Source organism: Ambystoma mexicanum, chromosome 4p (genome assembly GCF_040938575.1).
Source record: "Ambystoma mexicanum isolate Mex_15411 chromosome 4p, UKY_AmexF1_1, whole genome shotgun sequence".
Taxonomy (NCBI): Eukaryota; Metazoa; Chordata; class Amphibia; order Caudata; family Ambystomatidae; genus Ambystoma; species Ambystoma mexicanum.
In genome coordinates this window covers 784,072,264-784,087,566 of record NC_090927.1, presented here as the reverse complement: position 1 = coordinate 784,087,566, position 15,303 = coordinate 784,072,264, and the positions used below count along the sequence as shown (strand labels likewise).

At 54.3% G+C, this 15,303-nt stretch overlaps 19 non-coding genes across 19 annotated transcripts; all 19 read right to left on the bottom strand.

Annotated features, from left to right (window-relative positions):
- Positions 1-148: 148 nt before the first annotated feature.
- LOC138460241 (U2 spliceosomal RNA) lies at positions 149-339 on the bottom strand. The gene has a single exon (XR_011263010.1). It is a non-coding gene; the product is annotated as a U2 spliceosomal RNA (small nuclear RNA).
- Positions 340-980: 641 nt separating this feature from the next.
- Positions 981-1,171, bottom strand: LOC138460240 (U2 spliceosomal RNA). Its single transcript, XR_011263009.1, has one exon. It is a non-coding gene; the product is annotated as a U2 spliceosomal RNA (small nuclear RNA).
- Positions 1,172-1,808: 637 nt separating this feature from the next.
- LOC138460239 (U2 spliceosomal RNA) lies at positions 1,809-1,999 on the bottom strand. The gene has a single exon (XR_011263007.1). It is a non-coding gene; the product is annotated as a U2 spliceosomal RNA (small nuclear RNA).
- A 633-nt stretch (positions 2,000-2,632) lies between these two features.
- Positions 2,633-2,823, bottom strand: LOC138460237 (U2 spliceosomal RNA). The gene has a single exon (XR_011263005.1). It is a non-coding gene; the product is annotated as a U2 spliceosomal RNA (small nuclear RNA).
- Positions 2,824-3,460: 637 nt separating this feature from the next.
- Positions 3,461-3,651, bottom strand: LOC138460236 (U2 spliceosomal RNA). The gene has a single exon (XR_011263004.1). It is a non-coding gene; the product is annotated as a U2 spliceosomal RNA (small nuclear RNA).
- A 637-nt stretch (positions 3,652-4,288) lies between these two features.
- LOC138460234 (U2 spliceosomal RNA) lies at positions 4,289-4,479 on the bottom strand. The gene has a single exon (XR_011263003.1). It is a non-coding gene; the product is annotated as a U2 spliceosomal RNA (small nuclear RNA).
- Positions 4,480-5,116: 637 nt separating this feature from the next.
- Positions 5,117-5,307, bottom strand: LOC138460233 (U2 spliceosomal RNA). Its single transcript, XR_011263002.1, has one exon. It is a non-coding gene; the product is annotated as a U2 spliceosomal RNA (small nuclear RNA).
- A 637-nt stretch (positions 5,308-5,944) lies between these two features.
- On the bottom strand, positions 5,945-6,135 carry LOC138460232 (U2 spliceosomal RNA). The gene has a single exon (XR_011263001.1). It is a non-coding gene; the product is annotated as a U2 spliceosomal RNA (small nuclear RNA).
- Positions 6,136-6,772: 637 nt separating this feature from the next.
- On the bottom strand, positions 6,773-6,963 carry LOC138460231 (U2 spliceosomal RNA). The gene has a single exon (XR_011263000.1). It is a non-coding gene; the product is annotated as a U2 spliceosomal RNA (small nuclear RNA).
- Positions 6,964-7,600: 637 nt separating this feature from the next.
- On the bottom strand, positions 7,601-7,791 carry LOC138460230 (U2 spliceosomal RNA). Its single transcript, XR_011262999.1, has one exon. It is a non-coding gene; the product is annotated as a U2 spliceosomal RNA (small nuclear RNA).
- Positions 7,792-8,428: 637 nt separating this feature from the next.
- On the bottom strand, positions 8,429-8,619 carry LOC138460229 (U2 spliceosomal RNA). The gene has a single exon (XR_011262998.1). It is a non-coding gene; the product is annotated as a U2 spliceosomal RNA (small nuclear RNA).
- A 637-nt stretch (positions 8,620-9,256) lies between these two features.
- LOC138460228 (U2 spliceosomal RNA) lies at positions 9,257-9,447 on the bottom strand. Its single transcript, XR_011262996.1, has one exon. It is a non-coding gene; the product is annotated as a U2 spliceosomal RNA (small nuclear RNA).
- A 637-nt stretch (positions 9,448-10,084) lies between these two features.
- On the bottom strand, positions 10,085-10,275 carry LOC138460227 (U2 spliceosomal RNA). The gene has a single exon (XR_011262995.1). It is a non-coding gene; the product is annotated as a U2 spliceosomal RNA (small nuclear RNA).
- Positions 10,276-10,912: 637 nt separating this feature from the next.
- LOC138460225 (U2 spliceosomal RNA) lies at positions 10,913-11,103 on the bottom strand. The gene has a single exon (XR_011262993.1). It is a non-coding gene; the product is annotated as a U2 spliceosomal RNA (small nuclear RNA).
- Positions 11,104-11,740: 637 nt separating this feature from the next.
- On the bottom strand, positions 11,741-11,931 carry LOC138460223 (U2 spliceosomal RNA). Its single transcript, XR_011262992.1, has one exon. It is a non-coding gene; the product is annotated as a U2 spliceosomal RNA (small nuclear RNA).
- Positions 11,932-12,568: 637 nt separating this feature from the next.
- Positions 12,569-12,759, bottom strand: LOC138460222 (U2 spliceosomal RNA). Its single transcript, XR_011262991.1, has one exon. It is a non-coding gene; the product is annotated as a U2 spliceosomal RNA (small nuclear RNA).
- Positions 12,760-13,396: 637 nt separating this feature from the next.
- LOC138460221 (U2 spliceosomal RNA) lies at positions 13,397-13,587 on the bottom strand. The gene has a single exon (XR_011262990.1). It is a non-coding gene; the product is annotated as a U2 spliceosomal RNA (small nuclear RNA).
- A 637-nt stretch (positions 13,588-14,224) lies between these two features.
- LOC138460220 (U2 spliceosomal RNA) lies at positions 14,225-14,415 on the bottom strand. Its single transcript, XR_011262989.1, has one exon. It is a non-coding gene; the product is annotated as a U2 spliceosomal RNA (small nuclear RNA).
- A 637-nt stretch (positions 14,416-15,052) lies between these two features.
- Positions 15,053-15,243, bottom strand: LOC138460219 (U2 spliceosomal RNA). Its single transcript, XR_011262988.1, has one exon. It is a non-coding gene; the product is annotated as a U2 spliceosomal RNA (small nuclear RNA).
- Positions 15,244-15,303: the final 60 nt, after the last annotated feature.

Below are 15,303 nucleotides of genomic sequence, written 5' to 3'. Positions count from 1 at the left end.
AACAAAAAAGAAGGAAGAAAGGGAAAAAAAAAAATAAATAAATAAAAAAAATAATTTGCATAAGTACAGATATATTTTGCCGTGTGTGCTCTTCTTTTTCAAGAATCGCCCAAGTCTTTCTTTTTGACAGCTTTGTTTTCCCCGAGTGGGGAAGTGCACCAGTCCTGGAGGTACTGCAATACCAGGTTGATGCGTGGAGTGGACAGAGCAAGCTCCCATTCCATCTCCCTGTTCCAAAAATCAATTTAATATATGGTCCCCAGATAGAGGACGTATCAGATATTAAACTGATAAGAACAGATACTACACTTGATCTTAGCCAAAAGGCCGAGAAGCGATGCCCCGAAAGGGTCCGTCGGAAAGAGCGCTGCTCGGCAGCTCCCCCGCTGACTCGGAGTCGCCCTCTGCCGTAGACTCCCAGGCACCTCGGAGGCGGCCGGGCCTAGCGTGCGTTTGCATGAAAGACCAGCAGCCCCGGGTCCGTTTTTGCATGGCTCCGCCCCCACATCTCCAGCAGCCTCGCTGCCAGGGCCCAAAGTCACCCCGAGCTGCCCGGGGGGCAGGCTCCTTCCGAGCGCCCACCTTAGATAAGGCTTGGCCGTTCGTGGCCGTTCGGGGCCGGCAGGGGCGAGGAAGGAAGGAAGGAAGGAAGCAGGGCAAGGACAGTGTCCCCCATGCTGCTCTCCTCCTCCTCCGGCTGGCTGGCTGGCTGGCTGGCTGGCTGGCTGGCTGGCTGGCTGGCTGGCGGCTCCCCTGAAAAAGGAGCCAAACGGCAGACTTTTTTCCTTCCGACAACTTGCTCCAAGACACGGAATGTTCAACAGGACATCTAAACAAAAAAGAAGGAAGAAAGGGAAAAAAAAAAATAAATAAATAAAAAAAATAATTTGCATAAGTACAGATATATTTTGCCGTGTGTGCTCTTCTTTTTCAAGAATCGCCCAAGTCTTTCTTTTTGACAGCTTTGTTTTCCCCGAGTGGGGAAGTGCACCAGTCCTGGAGGTACTGCAATACCAGGTTGATGCGTGGAGTGGACAGAGCAAGCTCCCATTCCATCTCCCTGTTCCAAAAATCAATTTAATATATGGTCCCCAGATAGAGGACGTATCAGATATTAAACTGATAAGAACAGATACTACACTTGATCTTAGCCAAAAGGCCGAGAAGCGATGCCCCGAAAGGGTCCGTCGGAAAGAGCGCTGCTCGGCAGCTCCCCCGCTGACTCGGAGTCGCCCTCTGCCGTAGACTCCCAGGCACCTCGGAGGCGGCCGGGCCTAGCGTGCGTTTGCATGAAAGACCAGCAGCCCCGGGTCCGTTTTTGCATGGCTCCGCCCCCACATCTCCAGCAGCCTCGCTGCCAGGGCCCAAAGTCACCCCGAGCTGCCCGGGGGGCAGGCTCCTCCGAGCGCCCACCTTAGATAAGGCTTGGCCGTTCGTGGCCGTTCGGGGCCGGCAGGGGCGAGGAAGGAAGGAAGGAAGGAAGCAGGGCAAGGACAGTGTCCCCCATGCTCTCCTCCTCCTCCGGCTGGCTGGCTGGCTGGCTGGCTGGCTGGCTGGCTGGCTGGCTGGCTGGCGGCTCCCCTGAAAAAGGAGCCAAACGGCAGACTTTTTTCCTTCCGACAACTTGCTCCAAGACACGGAATGTTCAACAGGACATCTAAACAAAAAAGAAGGAAGAAAGGGAAAAAAAAAAATAAATAAATAAAAAAAATAATTTGCATAAGTACAGATATATTTTGCCGTGTGTGCTCTTCTTTTTCAAGAATCGCCCAAGTCTTTCTTTTTGACAGCTTTGTTTTCCCCGAGTGGGGAAGTGCACCAGTCCTGGAGGTACTGCAATACCAGGTTGATGCGTGGAGTGGACAGAGCAAGCTCCCATTCCATCTCCCTGTTCCAAAAATCAATTTAATATATGGTCCCCAGATAGAGGACGTATCAGATATTAAACTGATAAGAACAGATACTACACTTGATCTTAGCCAAAAGGCCGAGAAGCGATGCCCCGAAAGGGTCCGTCGGAAAGAGCGCTGCTCGGCAGCTCCCCCGCTGACTCGGAGTCGCCCTCTGCCGTAGACTCCCAGGCACCTCGGAGGCGGCCGGGCCTAGCGTGCGTTTGCATGAAAGACCAGCAGCCCCGGGTCCGTTTTTGCATGGCTCCGCCCCCACATCTCCAGCAGCCTCGCTGCCAGGGCCCAAAGTCACCCCGAGCTGCCCGGGGGGCAGGCTCCTCCGAGCGCCCACCTTAGATAAGGCTTGGCCGTTCGTGGCCGTTCGGGGCCGGCAGGGGCGAGGAAGGAAGGAAGGAAGGAAGCAGGGCAAGGACAGTGTCCCCCATGCTCTCCTCCTCCTCCGGCTGGCTGGCTGGCTGGCTGGCTGGCTGGCTGGCTGGCTGGCTGGCGGCTCCCCTGAAAAAGGAGCCAAACGGCAGACTTTTTTCCTTCCGACAACTTGCTCCAAGACACGGAATGTTCAACAGGACATCTAAACAAAAAAGAAGGAAGAAAGGGAAAAAAAAAAATAAATAAATAAAAAAAATAATTTGCATAAGTACAGATATATTTTGCCGTGTGTGCTCTTCTTTTTCAAGAATCGCCCAAGTCTTTCTTTTTGACAGCTTTGTTTTCCCCGAGTGGGGAAGTGCACCAGTCCTGGAGGTACTGCAATACCAGGTTGATGCGTGGAGTGGACAGAGCAAGCTCCCATTCCATCTCCCTGTTCCAAAAATCAATTTAATATATGGTCCCCAGATAGAGGACGTATCAGATATTAAACTGATAAGAACAGATACTACACTTGATCTTAGCCAAAAGGCCGAGAAGCGATGCCCCGAAAGGGTCCGTCGGAAAGAGCGCTGCTCGGCAGCTCCCCCGCTGACTCGGAGTCGCCCTCTGCCGTAGACTCCCAGGCACCTCGGAGGCGGCCGGGCCTAGCGTGCGTTTGCATGAAAGACCAGCAGCCCCGGGTCCGTTTTTGCATGGCTCCGCCCCCACATCTCCAGCAGCCTCGCTGCCAGGGCCCAAAGTCACCCCGAGCTGCCCGGGGGGCAGGCTCCTCCGAGCGCCCACCTTAGATAAGGCTTGGCCGTTCGTGGCCGTTCGGGGCCGGCAGGGGCGAGGAAGGAAGGAAGGAAGGAAGCAGGGCAAGGACAGTGTCCCCCATGCTCTCCTCCTCCTCCGGCTGGCTGGCTGGCTGGCTGGCTGGCTGGCTGGCTGGCTGGCTGGCTGGCGGCTCCCCTGAAAAAGGAGCCAAACGGCAGACTTTTTTCCTTCCGACAACTTGCTCCAAGACACGGAATGTTCAACAGGACATCTAAACAAAAAAGAAGGAAGAAAGGGAAAAAAAAAAATAAATAAATAAAAAAAATAATTTGCATAAGTACAGATATATTTTGCCGTGTGTGCTCTTCTTTTTCAAGAATCGCCCAAGTCTTTCTTTTTGACAGCTTTGTTTTCCCCGAGTGGGGAAGTGCACCAGTCCTGGAGGTACTGCAATACCAGGTTGATGCGTGGAGTGGACAGAGCAAGCTCCCATTCCATCTCCCTGTTCCAAAAATCAATTTAATATATGGTCCCCAGATAGAGGACGTATCAGATATTAAACTGATAAGAACAGATACTACACTTGATCTTAGCCAAAAGGCCGAGAAGCGATGCCCCGAAAGGGTCCGTCGGAAAGAGCGCTGCTCGGCAGCTCCCCCGCTGACTCGGAGTCGCCCTCTGCCGTAGACTCCCAGGCACCTCGGAGGCGGCCGGGCCTAGCGTGCGTTTGCATGAAAGACCAGCAGCCCCGGGTCCGTTTTTGCATGGCTCCGCCCCCACATCTCCAGCAGCCTCGCTGCCAGGGCCCAAAGTCACCCCGAGCTGCCCGGGGGGCAGGCTCCTCCGAGCGCCCACCTTAGATAAGGCTTGGCCGTTCGTGGCCGTTCGGGGCCGGCAGGGGCGAGGAAGGAAGGAAGGAAGGAAGCAGGGCAAGGACAGTGTCCCCCATGCTCTCCTCCTCCTCCGGCTGGCTGGCTGGCTGGCTGGCTGGCTGGCTGGCTGGCTGGCTGGCTGGCGGCTCCCCTGAAAAAGGAGCCAAACGGCAGACTTTTTTCCTTCCGACAACTTGCTCCAAGACACGGAATGTTCAACAGGACATCTAAACAAAAAAGAAGGAAGAAAGGGAAAAAAAAAAATAAATAAATAAAAAAAATAATTTGCATAAGTACAGATATATTTTGCCGTGTGTGCTCTTCTTTTTCAAGAATCGCCCAAGTCTTTCTTTTTGACAGCTTTGTTTTCCCCGAGTGGGGAAGTGCACCAGTCCTGGAGGTACTGCAATACCAGGTTGATGCGTGGAGTGGACAGAGCAAGCTCCCATTCCATCTCCCTGTTCCAAAAATCAATTTAATATATGGTCCCCAGATAGAGGACGTATCAGATATTAAACTGATAAGAACAGATACTACACTTGATCTTAGCCAAAAGGCCGAGAAGCGATGCCCCGAAAGGGTCCGTCGGAAAGAGCGCTGCTCGGCAGCTCCCCCGCTGACTCGGAGTCGCCCTCTGCCGTAGACTCCCAGGCACCTCGGAGGCGGCCGGGCCTAGCGTGCGTTTGCATGAAAGACCAGCAGCCCCGGGTCCGTTTTTGCATGGCTCCGCCCCCACATCTCCAGCAGCCTCGCTGCCAGGGCCCAAAGTCACCCCGAGCTGCCCGGGGGGCAGGCTCCTCCGAGCGCCCACCTTAGATAAGGCTTGGCCGTTCGTGGCCGTTCGGGGCCGGCAGGGGCGAGGAAGGAAGGAAGGAAGGAAGCAGGGCAAGGACAGTGTCCCCCATGCTCTCCTCCTCCTCCGGCTGGCTGGCTGGCTGGCTGGCTGGCTGGCTGGCTGGCTGGCTGGCTGGCGGCTCCCCTGAAAAAGGAGCCAAACGGCAGACTTTTTTCCTTCCGACAACTTGCTCCAAGACACGGAATGTTCAACAGGACATCTAAACAAAAAAGAAGGAAGAAAGGGAAAAAAAAAAATAAATAAATAAAAAAAATAATTTGCATAAGTACAGATATATTTTGCCGTGTGTGCTCTTCTTTTTCAAGAATCGCCCAAGTCTTTCTTTTTGACAGCTTTGTTTTCCCCGAGTGGGGAAGTGCACCAGTCCTGGAGGTACTGCAATACCAGGTTGATGCGTGGAGTGGACAGAGCAAGCTCCCATTCCATCTCCCTGTTCCAAAAATCAATTTAATATATGGTCCCCAGATAGAGGACGTATCAGATATTAAACTGATAAGAACAGATACTACACTTGATCTTAGCCAAAAGGCCGAGAAGCGATGCCCCGAAAGGGTCCGTCGGAAAGAGCGCTGCTCGGCAGCTCCCCCGCTGACTCGGAGTCGCCCTCTGCCGTAGACTCCCAGGCACCTCGGAGGCGGCCGGGCCTAGCGTGCGTTTGCATGAAAGACCAGCAGCCCCGGGTCCGTTTTTGCATGGCTCCGCCCCCACATCTCCAGCAGCCTCGCTGCCAGGGCCCAAAGTCACCCCGAGCTGCCCGGGGGGCAGGCTCCTCCGAGCGCCCACCTTAGATAAGGCTTGGCCGTTCGTGGCCGTTCGGGGCCGGCAGGGGCGAGGAAGGAAGGAAGGAAGGAAGCAGGGCAAGGACAGTGTCCCCCATGCTCTCCTCCTCCTCCGGCTGGCTGGCTGGCTGGCTGGCTGGCTGGCTGGCTGGCTGGCTGGCTGGCGGCTCCCCTGAAAAAGGAGCCAAACGGCAGACTTTTTTCCTTCCGACAACTTGCTCCAAGACACGGAATGTTCAACAGGACATCTAAACAAAAAAGAAGGAAGAAAGGGAAAAAAAAAAATAAATAAATAAAAAAAATAATTTGCATAAGTACAGATATATTTTGCCGTGTGTGCTCTTCTTTTTCAAGAATCGCCCAAGTCTTTCTTTTTGACAGCTTTGTTTTCCCCGAGTGGGGAAGTGCACCAGTCCTGGAGGTACTGCAATACCAGGTTGATGCGTGGAGTGGACAGAGCAAGCTCCCATTCCATCTCCCTGTTCCAAAAATCAATTTAATATATGGTCCCCAGATAGAGGACGTATCAGATATTAAACTGATAAGAACAGATACTACACTTGATCTTAGCCAAAAGGCCGAGAAGCGATGCCCCGAAAGGGTCCGTCGGAAAGAGCGCTGCTCGGCAGCTCCCCCGCTGACTCGGAGTCGCCCTCTGCCGTAGACTCCCAGGCACCTCGGAGGCGGCCGGGCCTAGCGTGCGTTTGCATGAAAGACCAGCAGCCCCGGGTCCGTTTTTGCATGGCTCCGCCCCCACATCTCCAGCAGCCTCGCTGCCAGGGCCCAAAGTCACCCCGAGCTGCCCGGGGGGCAGGCTCCTCCGAGCGCCCACCTTAGATAAGGCTTGGCCGTTCGTGGCCGTTCGGGGCCGGCAGGGGCGAGGAAGGAAGGAAGGAAGGAAGCAGGGCAAGGACAGTGTCCCCCATGCTCTCCTCCTCCTCCGGCTGGCTGGCTGGCTGGCTGGCTGGCTGGCTGGCTGGCTGGCTGGCTGGCGGCTCCCCTGAAAAAGGAGCCAAACGGCAGACTTTTTTCCTTCCGACAACTTGCTCCAAGACACGGAATGTTCAACAGGACATCTAAACAAAAAAGAAGGAAGAAAGGGAAAAAAAAAAATAAATAAATAAAAAAAATAATTTGCATAAGTACAGATATATTTTGCCGTGTGTGCTCTTCTTTTTCAAGAATCGCCCAAGTCTTTCTTTTTGACAGCTTTGTTTTCCCCGAGTGGGGAAGTGCACCAGTCCTGGAGGTACTGCAATACCAGGTTGATGCGTGGAGTGGACAGAGCAAGCTCCCATTCCATCTCCCTGTTCCAAAAATCAATTTAATATATGGTCCCCAGATAGAGGACGTATCAGATATTAAACTGATAAGAACAGATACTACACTTGATCTTAGCCAAAAGGCCGAGAAGCGATGCCCCGAAAGGGTCCGTCGGAAAGAGCGCTGCTCGGCAGCTCCCCCGCTGACTCGGAGTCGCCCTCTGCCGTAGACTCCCAGGCACCTCGGAGGCGGCCGGGCCTAGCGTGCGTTTGCATGAAAGACCAGCAGCCCCGGGTCCGTTTTTGCATGGCTCCGCCCCCACATCTCCAGCAGCCTCGCTGCCAGGGCCCAAAGTCACCCCGAGCTGCCCGGGGGGCAGGCTCCTCCGAGCGCCCACCTTAGATAAGGCTTGGCCGTTCGTGGCCGTTCGGGGCCGGCAGGGGCGAGGAAGGAAGGAAGGAAGGAAGCAGGGCAAGGACAGTGTCCCCCATGCTCTCCTCCTCCTCCGGCTGGCTGGCTGGCTGGCTGGCTGGCTGGCTGGCTGGCTGGCTGGCTGGCGGCTCCCCTGAAAAAGGAGCCAAACGGCAGACTTTTTTCCTTCCGACAACTTGCTCCAAGACACGGAATGTTCAACAGGACATCTAAACAAAAAAGAAGGAAGAAAGGGAAAAAAAAAAATAAATAAATAAAAAAAATAATTTGCATAAGTACAGATATATTTTGCCGTGTGTGCTCTTCTTTTTCAAGAATCGCCCAAGTCTTTCTTTTTGACAGCTTTGTTTTCCCCGAGTGGGGAAGTGCACCAGTCCTGGAGGTACTGCAATACCAGGTTGATGCGTGGAGTGGACAGAGCAAGCTCCCATTCCATCTCCCTGTTCCAAAAATCAATTTAATATATGGTCCCCAGATAGAGGACGTATCAGATATTAAACTGATAAGAACAGATACTACACTTGATCTTAGCCAAAAGGCCGAGAAGCGATGCCCCGAAAGGGTCCGTCGGAAAGAGCGCTGCTCGGCAGCTCCCCCGCTGACTCGGAGTCGCCCTCTGCCGTAGACTCCCAGGCACCTCGGAGGCGGCCGGGCCTAGCGTGCGTTTGCATGAAAGACCAGCAGCCCCGGGTCCGTTTTTGCATGGCTCCGCCCCCACATCTCCAGCAGCCTCGCTGCCAGGGCCCAAAGTCACCCCGAGCTGCCCGGGGGGCAGGCTCCTCCGAGCGCCCACCTTAGATAAGGCTTGGCCGTTCGTGGCCGTTCGGGGCCGGCAGGGGCGAGGAAGGAAGGAAGGAAGGAAGCAGGGCAAGGACAGTGTCCCCCATGCTCTCCTCCTCCTCCGGCTGGCTGGCTGGCTGGCTGGCTGGCTGGCTGGCTGGCTGGCTGGCTGGCGGCTCCCCTGAAAAAGGAGCCAAACGGCAGACTTTTTTCCTTCCGACAACTTGCTCCAAGACACGGAATGTTCAACAGGACATCTAAACAAAAAAGAAGGAAGAAAGGGAAAAAAAAAAATAAATAAATAAAAAAAATAATTTGCATAAGTACAGATATATTTTGCCGTGTGTGCTCTTCTTTTTCAAGAATCGCCCAAGTCTTTCTTTTTGACAGCTTTGTTTTCCCCGAGTGGGGAAGTGCACCAGTCCTGGAGGTACTGCAATACCAGGTTGATGCGTGGAGTGGACAGAGCAAGCTCCCATTCCATCTCCCTGTTCCAAAAATCAATTTAATATATGGTCCCCAGATAGAGGACGTATCAGATATTAAACTGATAAGAACAGATACTACACTTGATCTTAGCCAAAAGGCCGAGAAGCGATGCCCCGAAAGGGTCCGTCGGAAAGAGCGCTGCTCGGCAGCTCCCCCGCTGACTCGGAGTCGCCCTCTGCCGTAGACTCCCAGGCACCTCGGAGGCGGCCGGGCCTAGCGTGCGTTTGCATGAAAGACCAGCAGCCCCGGGTCCGTTTTTGCATGGCTCCGCCCCCACATCTCCAGCAGCCTCGCTGCCAGGGCCCAAAGTCACCCCGAGCTGCCCGGGGGGCAGGCTCCTCCGAGCGCCCACCTTAGATAAGGCTTGGCCGTTCGTGGCCGTTCGGGGCCGGCAGGGGCGAGGAAGGAAGGAAGGAAGGAAGCAGGGCAAGGACAGTGTCCCCCATGCTCTCCTCCTCCTCCGGCTGGCTGGCTGGCTGGCTGGCTGGCTGGCTGGCTGGCTGGCTGGCTGGCGGCTCCCCTGAAAAAGGAGCCAAACGGCAGACTTTTTTCCTTCCGACAACTTGCTCCAAGACACGGAATGTTCAACAGGACATCTAAACAAAAAAGAAGGAAGAAAGGGAAAAAAAAAAATAAATAAATAAAAAAAATAATTTGCATAAGTACAGATATATTTTGCCGTGTGTGCTCTTCTTTTTCAAGAATCGCCCAAGTCTTTCTTTTTGACAGCTTTGTTTTCCCCGAGTGGGGAAGTGCACCAGTCCTGGAGGTACTGCAATACCAGGTTGATGCGTGGAGTGGACAGAGCAAGCTCCCATTCCATCTCCCTGTTCCAAAAATCAATTTAATATATGGTCCCCAGATAGAGGACGTATCAGATATTAAACTGATAAGAACAGATACTACACTTGATCTTAGCCAAAAGGCCGAGAAGCGATGCCCCGAAAGGGTCCGTCGGAAAGAGCGCTGCTCGGCAGCTCCCCCGCTGACTCGGAGTCGCCCTCTGCCGTAGACTCCCAGGCACCTCGGAGGCGGCCGGGCCTAGCGTGCGTTTGCATGAAAGACCAGCAGCCCCGGGTCCGTTTTTGCATGGCTCCGCCCCCACATCTCCAGCAGCCTCGCTGCCAGGGCCCAAAGTCACCCCGAGCTGCCCGGGGGGCAGGCTCCTCCGAGCGCCCACCTTAGATAAGGCTTGGCCGTTCGTGGCCGTTCGGGGCCGGCAGGGGCGAGGAAGGAAGGAAGGAAGGAAGCAGGGCAAGGACAGTGTCCCCCATGCTCTCCTCCTCCTCCGGCTGGCTGGCTGGCTGGCTGGCTGGCTGGCTGGCTGGCTGGCTGGCTGGCGGCTCCCCTGAAAAAGGAGCCAAACGGCAGACTTTTTTCCTTCCGACAACTTGCTCCAAGACACGGAATGTTCAACAGGACATCTAAACAAAAAAGAAGGAAGAAAGGGAAAAAAAAAAATAAATAAATAAAAAAAATAATTTGCATAAGTACAGATATATTTTGCCGTGTGTGCTCTTCTTTTTCAAGAATCGCCCAAGTCTTTCTTTTTGACAGCTTTGTTTTCCCCGAGTGGGGAAGTGCACCAGTCCTGGAGGTACTGCAATACCAGGTTGATGCGTGGAGTGGACAGAGCAAGCTCCCATTCCATCTCCCTGTTCCAAAAATCAATTTAATATATGGTCCCCAGATAGAGGACGTATCAGATATTAAACTGATAAGAACAGATACTACACTTGATCTTAGCCAAAAGGCCGAGAAGCGATGCCCCGAAAGGGTCCGTCGGAAAGAGCGCTGCTCGGCAGCTCCCCCGCTGACTCGGAGTCGCCCTCTGCCGTAGACTCCCAGGCACCTCGGAGGCGGCCGGGCCTAGCGTGCGTTTGCATGAAAGACCAGCAGCCCCGGGTCCGTTTTTGCATGGCTCCGCCCCCACATCTCCAGCAGCCTCGCTGCCAGGGCCCAAAGTCACCCCGAGCTGCCCGGGGGGCAGGCTCCTCCGAGCGCCCACCTTAGATAAGGCTTGGCCGTTCGTGGCCGTTCGGGGCCGGCAGGGGCGAGGAAGGAAGGAAGGAAGGAAGCAGGGCAAGGACAGTGTCCCCCATGCTCTCCTCCTCCTCCGGCTGGCTGGCTGGCTGGCTGGCTGGCTGGCTGGCTGGCTGGCTGGCTGGCGGCTCCCCTGAAAAAGGAGCCAAACGGCAGACTTTTTTCCTTCCGACAACTTGCTCCAAGACACGGAATGTTCAACAGGACATCTAAACAAAAAAGAAGGAAGAAAGGGAAAAAAAAAAATAAATAAATAAAAAAAATAATTTGCATAAGTACAGATATATTTTGCCGTGTGTGCTCTTCTTTTTCAAGAATCGCCCAAGTCTTTCTTTTTGACAGCTTTGTTTTCCCCGAGTGGGGAAGTGCACCAGTCCTGGAGGTACTGCAATACCAGGTTGATGCGTGGAGTGGACAGAGCAAGCTCCCATTCCATCTCCCTGTTCCAAAAATCAATTTAATATATGGTCCCCAGATAGAGGACGTATCAGATATTAAACTGATAAGAACAGATACTACACTTGATCTTAGCCAAAAGGCCGAGAAGCGATGCCCCGAAAGGGTCCGTCGGAAAGAGCGCTGCTCGGCAGCTCCCCCGCTGACTCGGAGTCGCCCTCTGCCGTAGACTCCCAGGCACCTCGGAGGCGGCCGGGCCTAGCGTGCGTTTGCATGAAAGACCAGCAGCCCCGGGTCCGTTTTTGCATGGCTCCGCCCCCACATCTCCAGCAGCCTCGCTGCCAGGGCCCAAAGTCACCCCGAGCTGCCCGGGGGGCAGGCTCCTCCGAGCGCCCACCTTAGATAAGGCTTGGCCGTTCGTGGCCGTTCGGGGCCGGCAGGGGCGAGGAAGGAAGGAAGGAAGGAAGCAGGGCAAGGACAGTGTCCCCCATGCTCTCCTCCTCCTCCGGCTGGCTGGCTGGCTGGCTGGCTGGCTGGCTGGCTGGCTGGCTGGCTGGCGGCTCCCCTGAAAAAGGAGCCAAACGGCAGACTTTTTTCCTTCCGACAACTTGCTCCAAGACACGGAATGTTCAACAGGACATCTAAACAAAAAAGAAGGAAGAAAGGGAAAAAAAAAAATAAATAAATAAAAAAAATAATTTGCATAAGTACAGATATATTTTGCCGTGTGTGCTCTTCTTTTTCAAGAATCGCCCAAGTCTTTCTTTTTGACAGCTTTGTTTTCCCCGAGTGGGGAAGTGCACCAGTCCTGGAGGTACTGCAATACCAGGTTGATGCGTGGAGTGGACAGAGCAAGCTCCCATTCCATCTCCCTGTTCCAAAAATCAATTTAATATATGGTCCCCAGATAGAGGACGTATCAGATATTAAACTGATAAGAACAGATACTACACTTGATCTTAGCCAAAAGGCCGAGAAGCGATGCCCCGAAAGGGTCCGTCGGAAAGAGCGCTGCTCGGCAGCTCCCCCGCTGACTCGGAGTCGCCCTCTGCCGTAGACTCCCAGGCACCTCGGAGGCGGCCGGGCCTAGCGTGCGTTTGCATGAAAGACCAGCAGCCCCGGGTCCGTTTTTGCATGGCTCCGCCCCCACATCTCCAGCAGCCTCGCTGCCAGGGCCCAAAGTCACCCCGAGCTGCCCGGGGGGCAGGCTCCTCCGAGCGCCCACCTTAGATAAGGCTTGGCCGTTCGTGGCCGTTCGGGGCCGGCAGGGGCGAGGAAGGAAGGAAGGAAGGAAGCAGGGCAAGGACAGTGTCCCCCATGCTCTCCTCCTCCTCCGGCTGGCTGGCTGGCTGGCTGGCTGGCTGGCTGGCTGGCTGGCTGGCTGGCGGCTCCCCTGAAAAAGGAGCCAAACGGCAGACTTTTTTCCTTCCGACAACTTGCTCCAAGACACGGAATGTTCAACAGGACATCTAAACAAAAAAGAAGGAAGAAAGGGAAAAAAAAAAATAAATAAATAAAAAAAATAATTTGCATAAGTACAGATATATTTTGCCGTGTGTGCTCTTCTTTTTCAAGAATCGCCCAAGTCTTTCTTTTTGACAGCTTTGTTTTCCCCGAGTGGGGAAGTGCACCAGTCCTGGAGGTACTGCAATACCAGGTTGATGCGTGGAGTGGACAGAGCAAGCTCCCATTCCATCTCCCTGTTCCAAAAATCAATTTAATATATGGTCCCCAGATAGAGGACGTATCAGATATTAAACTGATAAGAACAGATACTACACTTGATCTTAGCCAAAAGGCCGAGAAGCGATGCCCCGAAAGGGTCCGTCGGAAAGAGCGCTGCTCGGCAGCTCCCCCGCTGACTCGGAGTCGCCCTCTGCCGTAGACTCCCAGGCACCTCGGAGGCGGCCGGGCCTAGCGTGCGTTTGCATGAAAGACCAGCAGCCCCGGGTCCGTTTTTGCATGGCTCCGCCCCCACATCTCCAGCAGCCTCGCTGCCAGGGCCCAAAGTCACCCCGAGCTGCCCGGGGGGCAGGCTCCTCCGAGCGCCCACCTTAGATAAGGCTTGGCCGTTCGTGGCCGTTCGGGGCCGGCAGGGGCGAGGAAGGAAGGAAGGAAGGAAGCAGGGCAAGGACAGTGTCCCCCATGCTCTCCTCCTCCTCCGGCTGGCTGGCTGGCTGGCTGGCTGGCTGGCTGGCTGGCTGGCTGGCTGGCGGCTCCCCTGAAAAAGGAGCCAAACGGCAGACTTTTTTCCTTCCGACAACTTGCTCCAAGACACGGAATGTTCAACAGGACATCTAAACAAAAAAGAAGGAAGAAAGGGAAAAAAAAAAATAAATAAATAAAAAAAATAATTTGCATAAGTACAGATATATTTTGCCGTGTGTGCTCTTCTTTTTCAAGAATCGCCCAAGTCTTTCTTTTTGACAGCTTTGTTTTCCCCGAGTGGGGAAGTGCACCAGTCCTGGAGGTACTGCAATACCAGGTTGATGCGTGGAGTGGACAGAGCAAGCTCCCATTCCATCTCCCTGTTCCAAAAATCAATTTAATATATGGTCCCCAGATAGAGGACGTATCAGATATTAAACTGATAAGAACAGATACTACACTTGATCTTAGCCAAAAGGCCGAGAAGCGATGCCCCGAAAGGGTCCGTCGGAAAGAGCGCTGCTCGGCAGCTCCCCCGCTGACTCGGAGTCGCCCTCTGCCGTAGACTCCCAGGCACCTCGGAGGCGGCCGGGCCTAGCGTGCGTTTGCATGAAAGACCAGCAGCCCCGGGTCCGTTTTTGCATGGCTCCGCCCCCACATCTCCAGCAGCCTCGCTGCCAGGGCCCAAAGTCACCCCGAGCTGCCCGGGGGGCAGGCTCCTCCGAGCGCCCACCTTAGATAAGGCTTGGCCGTTCGTGGCCGTTCGGGGCCGGCAGGGGCGAGGAAGGAAGGAAGGAAGGAAGCAGGGCAAGGACAGTGTCCCCCATGCTCTCCTCCTCCTCCGGCTGGCTGGCTGGCTGGCTGGCTGGCTGGCTGGCTGGCTGGCTGGCTGGCGGCTCCCCTGAAAAAGGAGCCAAACGGCAGACTTTTTTCCTTCCGACAACTTGCTCCAAGACACGGAATGTTCAACAGGACATCTAAACAAAAAAGAAGGAAGAAAGGGAAAAAAAAAAATAAATAAATAAAAAAAATAATTTGCATAAGTACAGATATATTTTGCCGTGTGTGCTCTTCTTTTTCAAGAATCGCCCAAGTCTTTCTTTTTGACAGCTTTGTTTTCCCCGAGTGGGGAAGTGCACCAGTCCTGGAGGTACTGCAATACCAGGTTGATGCGTGGAGTGGACAGAGCAAGCTCCCATTCCATCTCCCTGTTCCAAAAATCAATTTAATATATGGTCCCCAGATAGAGGACGTATCAGATATTAAACTGATAAGAACAGATACTACACTTGATCTTAGCCAAAAGGCCGAGAAGCGATGCCCCGAAAGGGTCCGTCGGAAAGAGCGCTGCTCGGCAGCTCCCCCGCTGACTCGGAGTCGCCCTCTGCCGTAGACTCCCAGGCACCTCGGAGGCGGCCGGGCCTAGCGTGCGTTTGCATGAAAGACCAGCAGCCCCGGGTCCGTTTTTGCATGGCTCCGCCCCCACATCTCCAGCAGCCTCGCTGCCAGGGCCCAAAGTCACCCCGAGCTGCCCGGGGGGCAGGCTCCTCCGAGCGCCCACCTTAGATAAGGCTTGGCCGTTCGTGGCCGTTCGGGGCCGGCAGGGGCGAGGAAGGAAGGAAGGAAGGAAGCAGGGCAAGGACAGTGTCCCCCATGCTCTCCTCCTCCTCCGGCTGGCTGGCTGGCTGGCTGGCTGGCTGGCTGGCTGGCTGGCTGGCTGGCGGCTCCCCTGAAAAAGGAGCCAAACGGCAGACTTTTTTCCTTCCGACAACTTGCTCCAAGACACGGAATGTTCAACAGGACATCTAAACAAAAAAGAAGGAAGAAAGGGAAAAAAAAAAATAAATAAATAAAAAAAATAATTTGCATAAGTACAGATATATTTTGCCGTGTGTGCTCTTCTTTTTCAAGAATCGCCCAAGTCTTTCTTTTTGACAGCTTTGTTTTCCCCGAGTGGGGAAGTGCACCAGTCCTGGAGGTACTGCAATACCAGGTTGATGCGTGGAGTGGACAGAGCAAGCTCCCATTCCATCTCCCTGTTCCAAAAATCAATTTAATATATGGTCCCCAGATAGAGGACGTATCAGATATTAAACTGATAAGAACAGATACTACACTTGATCTTAGCCAAAAGGCCGAGAAGCGATGCCCCGAAAGGGTCCGTCGGAAAGAGCGCTGCTCGGCAGCTCCCCCGCTGACTCGGAGTC